The 9,498-nt window shown below is 41.7% G+C and overlaps 1 long non-coding RNA gene across 2 annotated transcripts in view; it reads right to left on the bottom strand.

Annotated features, from left to right (window-relative positions):
• Positions 1-7,644: 7,644 nt before the first annotated feature.
• LOC136579830 (uncharacterized) overlaps positions 7,645-9,498 on the bottom strand; it is a 115,411-nt gene continuing 113,557 nt past the window's right edge. For both annotated transcript variants that reach the window (XR_010786929.1, XR_010786930.1), the window contains exon 3: positions 7,645-7,698. This is a non-coding gene — a long non-coding RNA (uncharacterized lncRNA). The remainder of the gene's footprint in view (positions 7,699-9,498) is intronic.

The following is a 9,498-nucleotide window of genomic DNA, read 5'->3' as shown; positions in this document are numbered from 1 at the left end:
GACCACATCTGAAATGTAGCGGCTTTGTTTTGGGTTTCATGTTGTAATTAGGATAGAGAGAGTTAAACGGTGGGCAACTAGATTTTTAAAAAGGGTGCAAGATCTCTATAAAAAATTGGATTTGAACAATGTGGAAAAAGATATATTTGTGCTGATCTTATTGGGATGCATATTCATTATAAAATCTGTACAAAGGACCAAGAGACATTCATTACATGTTGAGGAAAGGCAATTCAGACATCAATATAGGAAAAGGTATTTTACAGTAAGAGTACTCAAACTGGAATGCCCTTCCTCAGAAGTAGGATATTCTTGGAATGGAAAAAATGGGAAAAACTATAGAGAGAACAAGGGCATTGATCTAAATGTACCAAAGGGAGACTGTTGGAAAGAAGGAACGTATGAAAACCCTTACCTGTTTGAGTTGTTCTCAGATGGGCACAATTCCAATAAACATCTAATAACTATAATATATATATATATATATATATATATATATATATATATATATATATATATATATATATATATATATATATATTATACTATACACACACAAACAGCTTCATGCCTCCACAAGCTTCAAGCCGTGATTGAAATGGAGAGGTCTCATCCAAAAGTCCTCCGACCCGCTGTATGATATAGATAAATATCTAGAAGAACATCACATTGAGGTTCTGTAGAACCATATACTGCTTGTAAAACCATTAGCTAGTGTAGTGGAAACCCAATATATCTATATTTTGGACTGTGGACCTTTGTAGTGGACAATTACCAACAGCACCATGACCACGCCACAGCATGTATCCAAATGCCTTCATCAAACCACATAGCAATAAAACAATACATCATGTTTCATCCCTTCCTATGGTCTTCACCAGGTAACTGATGAAGACCATAGGAGGGAATTGAATTGTGCTGTACTGTTTTTATCCCTTTATGGTTTAATAAATACATTTATATACATGGCTTGGTGTGGAAATGGTGCCATTGGGATTTGCTAGTGTATGGTTCAACAAGCAAGTGCCTCAATGTGATGTTCTTCAAGCCCTGCATCCATAAAAGGTAGTAATCACACATATTATCTAGCATTCAAAAAGGGCCAGATGGTTATCTAATTACAAATAGCATGAAAGATTAATTAGATAAGCACTGAATGACTTAGAATTGGTTTGGGAAAGATTATATTTGACAAATATGTGTCTTTTTCAAACTATGTAAGTATGATTGTTTGGCTTATAAATTATAAACCAATCCATTATAGAGAAGATTAGTCAATCCTGCTTCAGACTGATGAAAATGCATCAAATGTCTCCATGTTTTCTGCCATCGGATATTTGGAGCCAATGGGGTAAGTTGAAAATCTTGGGTGCAAATGCCAAATTTGTAATAGAGCCCCCCAGCTACCATTTACAATACTGATGTCTTCTTATTTGACAGAGGAGCCTGCAGGCCCAGATGTAATGGCTATCTGTCTACCCCTATATGGCAATGAAATCATAACTCCATTGAATGCAATGGCCAACAACGTTCTTCAAGTCTGCAATTGTACAACATTACATCACCTTGCATTTTTTCTATCAAGAAAACAACTGAGAAGAAAAAAAAAGCTCCCTTTGAGAAACATTTCAATTTTAGAGGAGGAAAATGTTGTTTAATCGCCTTTACAAAACCTCGTTTAATGGTAGGTCATCATCACAATCTATAGAATATGCCATGTCCTATTCATAGAGAGGATCATCCTTTGTGTATAACAACATCACTCCATTTTCTGAACATTGTCAGACCAAAGATATAAATATAAATTATGTTTTTGCTTTAAAGGGGTTGTCCCGAGGCAGCAAGTGGGTCTATACACTTCTGTATGGCCATAATAATGCACTTTGTAATATACATTGTGCATTAATTATGAGCCATACAGAAGTTATAAAAAGTTTTTTACTTACCTGCTCCGTTGCTAGCGTCCTCGTCTCCATGGTGCCGACTAATTTTTGGCCTCCGATGGCCAAATTAGCCGCGCTTGCGCAGTCCGGGTCTTCAGCAGTCTTCTATGGAGCCGCTCGTGCCAGAGAGCGGCTCCGTGTAGCTCCGCCCCGTCACGTGCCGATTCCAGCCAATCAGGAGGCTGGAATCGGCAGTGGACCGCACAGAAGAGCTGCGGTCCACGAAGACAGAGGATCCCGGCGGCCATCTTCAGCGGTAAGTATTGAAGTCACCGGAGCGCGGGGATTAAGGTAAGCGCTCCGGTAAACTTTCTTTACTTCCCTGCATCGGGGTTGTCTCGCGCCGAACGGGGGGGGGGTTGAAAAAAAAAAAACCCGTTTCGGCGCGGGACAACCCCTTTAATACTATTAATATGCGCTGCAACAATGAAGTAAAAAGCAAAAGTCCTAAATGAAAGACTTAGCTCTGTTGGAACTTATTATAATCGAGGCCGTTGTAGCAAGAGAGATTACTAAAGCATCAGAAATAGAGGCTGGTCAGTGTGTCAAGCTTTCAATGATCCATTTTTTAAAATCAGTTTAATATTCATTTGACTTCTTTATCGTTAGTTTTTAAGTATAGCGATAACATTCATAAATATCATTTTACTGTATTATTTCAATATTACATGAGTGCTTACTGGAATCTAATATAAAAATCCTACAGGCTTTTTCGTGCACCGCACTTTGACCCCTTTGCGTGACCTTTGGTGGATGATTTTGGTGTCATTAGATTTGTGACATCTTCACCGCCGCCATAAAATCATAAAATTTGATTTTGATACATTGCGTGACCTGTCAAGCAAGGTCAAAGTTCATATGTTAACTCTAGCGGCAATGTTGAGCTTCAGCCAACAGCGCCACTAGGGAGAGTCAGGGCTCCTTCACACTGGCGAGGGTGATATCCGGATGTGAATCATGGCCCGATATTGCCCTCACAATCCATGAGGAGACCCCTGGATGTGAGCCGTTTTCACATGGAAACTGCCTCGCATCCCTGCAGGGCTGAAGGAATCCCCCGACATGTCTGTCACAGCCGCAGCAGGGGATTGTGATGTTCTCCTATTGTTTTCAATGGGGCAGGCGCTGCTGCTGGCCCCACTGCAATCAATGAGCGATATCACAAAAAGAGAGGACATGCTGTGATTTTTTTCCTGCATAGCATTGCAATGCGGTGCCATGCAAGGTAACATCACAAATGTGAGTGAACTGATTTTATGTTTGCGTAGCGAACATTGCATCAATCTAGTTATAATGAAAACCACAATGCTCTGTCGCATTTGTTGCATGATGGACACCACTGTGTTCAAAAGCCCCTGTTGACTTATATTGGGACCTGTTGGGTTCTTACAAGGTATCCATCATATTTGCCACTTATATGTATATATCACTTGCTCCTTATGTATAGTCTGAGCAGTGTGTATGGGGCCTGGATGGAGACACAAAAAGTGTATTTTCGGCTCCTTGGACACAGTCATAGACACTATGCTACTGGTAGAGATGAGCGAGCATACTCGTCCGAGCTTGATGCTTGTTCGAGTATTAGGGTGCTCGAGATGCTCGTTACTCGAGACGAGCACCACAAATGAAAACCTTAGCGAGCATCGGCGATATACAAAAATGCTCGAGTCGCCCATTAACTTCAATGGGGTTCGTTACTCGAAACGAACTCTCGAGCATCACTGAAAGTTCGACTCGAGTAACGAGCACCCGAGCATTTTGGTGCTCGCTCATCTCTAGCTACTGGCCATACTGTATACGCTACAAGTGTGCAGTAAAATTAAATCTAGCTATGTAGAGCAATTTACTCAATTGTACAGTCATGTTATGTATCCTCAGTTTTTCAAGTTGATGAGCAATTATACTATTTTTATAAATTTTATTTCATATTACAGGGGTATACCCATTTCATGAAGTGATCGCATATCACTAGTATACACCATCAATGTATACTCTTAGAGGATTCAACCTTTGGGATGACGGGTGGCCAAAACTCTGTAAGTAAAAGACTGAAGAGATTACAGAACGACATCCAATTGATTCTCAGGATTGGAGAGGGTTATAGAGGTTGGACCGCCACTGATCACAATGTGACGGCATACCCAAGCAATAGTTCATCACTTTATGAGATGGCAATATGCCTTTCATGCCACTAAGGGTAGATATTGAAGGGTTATTACATTAACTGTCTTCAAATTTAAGGTAAGAAGTAGAGATGAGCGAGCACCCAAATGCTCGGGTCCGCATTATTCAAATCAAGCTTTTCGTAAAATTCGAGAGCTCTACTCGAGTAATGAACCCCATTGACTACAATGGGAGACTCGAGCATTTTTGTATGTGGGACGCCGGGTGCCGAGCTATTTTTTCTAGGTCTCTCTCTCTCCCCCTGCCTGCCAGCCAAAAAATTTGCCATTGACGCGGGCTGCATCGCGGCAGGGGGGGGGGGGGGCAAAACAGGCACATCACAGCAGGGAGGAGCCAAAAACTGTGGCGGGGTCGAACACGGCTTGATGCTCGTTCGAGTAACGAGCACCATCGAGTACGCTAATACTTGAACGAGCATCAAGCTCGGCAGTGTATGCTCGCTCAACTCTAGTAAGAAGCTCAGCTTTGACCACAATTACATGACCATAACATGGTGTCAGCCTTGAAGTTTTGGTATGGGACCTTTTACATAGTGAAGAACAAGGCATCTTGGTGGCCACAGAAATGTGATACCCTCATACTACTAAAAGGCCCCATAGCAATCATGTTCTTAACTTAGTAGAAGGCATCATGGTAGTCATTTCTGGGAAATACAAGCTCAAGGCATCATTTGTAATGACCTAGACTTCACCAGTTGTCCCTTAATCCAGTTTAGCATCATGTTTAAGTCTCCCTTGTATTTTCTTGCAGATTTGACATGTAACATACTCTTCCACTCAACTGAACATTGAAAATAACCAAATCCACCACTGTTTGACATTACCAATCCATGGCTTTTTTTACAGGAATTTCCTCCTTGAGTCATATAATATACTGCTGTCAGGTAGCTCAACTATTTCCTCCACACTGTGGTATCTGTTGCAAGCACAATGAGATTGGATCCATTTAAATCTAATATTTAACCATGAAAGGTGAGATTTTAATTGCTGTTCTGCTGTACTGTAAAGTGGCAATTGGTTAATTTTGCAATTGTCACCTGATAGTCCAGTGAAACGCTAGAGGTTTAGAGCATTTATCCCGGCATTGACAATTACCACACACTAACAGCTAATCATATTTTGGTAATACAATACACAGAAACCAAAAGTTTTGTTTTGTATGAACACGCATGATTTAATTGTGTGGAACAGTCCAATATGAAAATCCAATATATATGCAGAGTAATAAAAAATATTTTTACATTGGATCATTGGATCAAATTCTGATGATCAAGTACAAGTGGCCACCAAGGTTCAAGATTCTAATGAAAATGCTGAAAATACCCCGCTGAGTTGTTGATTTAGTTCCTGCCCGGCAGCTACCAAAGGCTCACAAAGGAGTCTATGGAAGCCATCGCCCTAGTCGGGCCAGGTGGCTGGCCAAGCGCTTTTACGCTGCAGGAATACGCCCATTTGAACTGATGCAGTGTAAACCAATGGATCAGATAGGCAGTGTATATTGGCCGGGCGTGAAAGCCTGGCCGATATACGCTTGTGTAAATGAAGCCTCAGGGCAAGAAGTAATAGCAGAGAATATTTCAATGAGGAAATGTATTAAGTTTCCACCAGATTCCCACTGCTCAGTCTGCTGTGTGCACTTAAAGGAGTTGTCTCACTTCTAGCTGCTTTGCTGCAGGAAGCAGACAGCTTTGTACATTGCTCATTGACTGAGGTTGGTACTGCAGGCTGAGTCCCACTCACTTCAATAGGAGTCAGCCTGCAGTACCAACCCAGGCCACAGAAAAGTGTATGGAGCTGTCCGCTTCCTGCAACAAAACAGCTAGAAGTGAGACAACGCCATTTAGGTCCCACTGCCTTACGTGTCTTGTAGTTATGTCCACAACAAGCCTTGCCAAAAACATAGTTATTGCTGAAGTTTCTATAGCTCTCTTCTCCAGAACTAGTCTAAGTCTATCATTCCATAGCCATTTTTTACCAGTGCTAGATTAGCTATAATTTTGGATAAATGTTTAAATGTTTTGAGGATAGATAGATATGAGATTGCCATTTATGACAGGAACTGAGCTGTCAGAAGTCAGCTGGATTTCTGCGCTAACTGCCATAGTCAGAGCTAGCACTGATCCTTGCAACTTAAGCCTTTATATTCCACAGTCAGTGCGAATACTGCATCTAAAGAGGCTGACGGATTGAGGAGGCTTTCTTTGTTACCCACAGTAGCTTTGCAATGCAATAAGGAGGTTCCAATATGTTGTTCTGGCACCTGGGGGCCTAACAATGGCCTAATGGGTCAGCCATCTATGGTGGCCTATGAAGTGTTGCCAGAAGTGGGGTCTACTAGGCTTGTAGAATACTGAAATAGTGCCATGTAGTCTATCAGGAATCAAAGGAGATGCAGTTCAAGACAAAAGTAAAAAGTGTAAAAAAGTTTAATACAAATGTAAAAAATTGTGAAAACTTAAAAAACACAACCCCCTCACCTTTCAGCACTTAAATGTAAAGTAGCAAAAACAACACACAAGCTCGGTACCAGTGCATTCATAACAACCTCAATCAAAAAGCTAGTAAATTATTAAACCCACATTTAAAAAATAAAAAATTGATAAACGTCATACGATATATTATATGTACCCAAAAATTATGCTATTAAAAAAATATATAACTTGTCCCGCAAAAAATAAGCCCTTATATGACCATGATGACAAAAAATAACGTTATGGCTCTGAATCCAGTGACTGCTAAACTCCCCCCCCCCCCTTCTCTCCTCCACTCTCCTCCTCTCCGACTGTTTGCAATAGGAGGGGGTGGGATTGAAGCGGAGATAAGCTCCGCCCTGCTCCACCCCCTCCCATTTCTGGCTATGGACAAGGGGCGGGAGCTTAGCTCCATTCCCATTCCGCCCCCTCCCATTGTAAACAGCCAGAGGGGAAGAGAAAGAAGGTGAGCCGGCGAGGGGGAGGGAAGGGGGAGACAGTTTAGCAGAGCTAAGCTGCCTCTCCCTGCGCAATGGCATTGAGGCCTCGGAGTATATGCGTCGGGCCTGGGCCATCTGAACGGGCACACAAACATTAGAGTTATGCGCCCATTCATGCGTTTTTATGGCGCCGGCGGGCACTCGAAAAAACGTCTACGGCCGTGTGAAGGTGCCCTACAGTTGATGAAAATTGGTGATTTCAATCAAAATGATCATTTGTTGGGTGGATTTTAGCAATAAATCCTTTCAGCCAACCAATCATACATAGTCATCATCTGACAAGAGGTCATCCAGGTTCTCAATTTTCATCCGGTATCTTTCCCTAAATGAACCTTTCCAGAAAGCTCATTTGTCGATCGACAGGTGTCATTGAAAATGTATGGCCAGTTTGAAAGTCTGCATTGGCCAATAAGCATTGAGATGTGTATGGCCATGTAAGTGAAACGTATGAGAATATCCGGCTTATGCCCAGCATGGATTGGGACCCTCATGTATGAAACGTTCTCCTCTTTAGCATCTTATATTTTGCTCTGTGGCAGTAGAGGATTAGGCAGCGCAAGTTCCAGCAATTTAATTTCATTGGTCCACACAAGTAGCTCATCTGCAATTAAAAGCAACTTGTTAAAATGGGCAATTCAACAAAACTTTAGAAAAAAACGTTCAGAATTTATTTAGCAGAAAATCAGAATATTTCCATTAACAAATTCACAAACTACTTAACAATCCCAACATGAACACATCATAATTACATCATTCATAATCACATGACTTGTATCATACGATGTGGAATAGCAGTTTAGTGCAGTAAGCATACTACCACCTAGGTAGGACCATTACCAGGACCCTGGAGGTTTTTTTTGGTTTTTTTCCTAGTTTTATACAGTTTTTTTCCCTATGGGTTTATTTTGCTCCTGTATAGGCTATCAGCTTCCAATGTAGAAATATGAAGAGATATACACTATCCTACCAAAAGTAATTGGACACCTGAGCGAGAATCAAAAGTATTGTTTATTTACATATGTTAATACTTAATTGGGCCTCCTTTGACCCTAATGACATTGGATACTCTCCATAGCACACTTTCTGCTAAGATCTGATACACTTCATCTGATATTTCCCTCTATTCATCTTGCAAATGTCTGATGAATTCTGCTCATATTTCCTGATCTGACATTCCAGTTCATCCCAAAGATGCTCAGTAGGGTTCAGGTCGGGACTCTGTACAGCCAGTCCAACTGTTAAACACCCATATCCTCCAACCAACATAAAAAAGCATTAGATTTGTGATAAACTGCACTGTCTTGTTGGAAAGATTGTTGACCAATCCCAGAGTATTGCCATACTGTTGGCTGTACTGTATTGTCTAAAATGTCAAGGCACTCTTCTGTATTCATGGTTCTTGCACTACAACCAACCGACTGAGGGCTTTCCACGTAAAACATCCCCGGACCATAATGGAACCTTCACTTTTCTTAACTATCGGCACAACACACTTAGGCAAAAGGTGTCCCCCCAGGTATCCTCCACACCCGGGTACTTCCATCTGATTTGAAAATGGAGTAGCATGATTCATCACTCCATAGAATGTTCTTCCATTGTTCAACTGTCCAATGATGATGCTCCTTGCACCAATGTAGCTGAGCTAATGCATCATCTTTAAGAGAACATGCCAGATGTTTGTGGGTTGAATGGAGGGAAATACCAGCTTAAATGATCAGACGTTAGCAGAAGGTATGCCATGGGGAGTATCTGATGTCATTAGGAGGCCTACGGAGATCCCACTAAATATTAAAATATGTAAATAAATACTACTTCTGATTCTTGCTCACGTGTCCAAGTACTTTTGGTAGGATCAACAAAGCTGCAGTTTAGTAGGTACCAGAAATGGTTGTCTGCTGAAGAAAAAGCATTAGCTCAACTTTTGCATTAGCTATTCCTCTCATTTGATGATAAACACAGTAACAATAGTGACCCTCTTGGCCTGGAGAAACAGAGATGGCCACACTAGCATCTCTGACTACCTGATGCACACTGTGCATTAGTACGCATCATTAGTTTAACATACTACACCTGCTTTGATTAACCAGTGCTGCCCACATGAGCCATGCCTGTCAGTCAGAGCAGCATGTGGTGCCTTATGCCTGGTTTTGAGCAACTTTTGAGTGATAATGGTTGTGTGCATTTAGCAAGGTGATCCCTCAAACCCGAGTGGGTTATGCAGAAGACAAGCGGGTCCGCTTGTCTTCTGCATCCAGCTGTTCTCTTCTCGGTCCAGCTGTGTTCTTCATACCCTGGCTGTTCATGGAGCGCTCAGCTGATATACAGCTGTGCGCTCCATGTGGAGTATGAAGAACAAAGCTGGACCGCTGTGTTCTTCATACCCCGGCTGTGTTCACTGAGC

The sequence above is a fragment of the Eleutherodactylus coqui genome, chromosome 10 (assembly GCF_035609145.1).
Source record: "Eleutherodactylus coqui strain aEleCoq1 chromosome 10, aEleCoq1.hap1, whole genome shotgun sequence".
Classification (NCBI taxonomy): Eukaryota; Metazoa; Chordata; class Amphibia; order Anura; family Eleutherodactylidae; genus Eleutherodactylus; species Eleutherodactylus coqui.
Note: the sequence above shows the minus strand (reverse complement) of the source record. Positions and strands in the feature narration are given on the sequence as shown.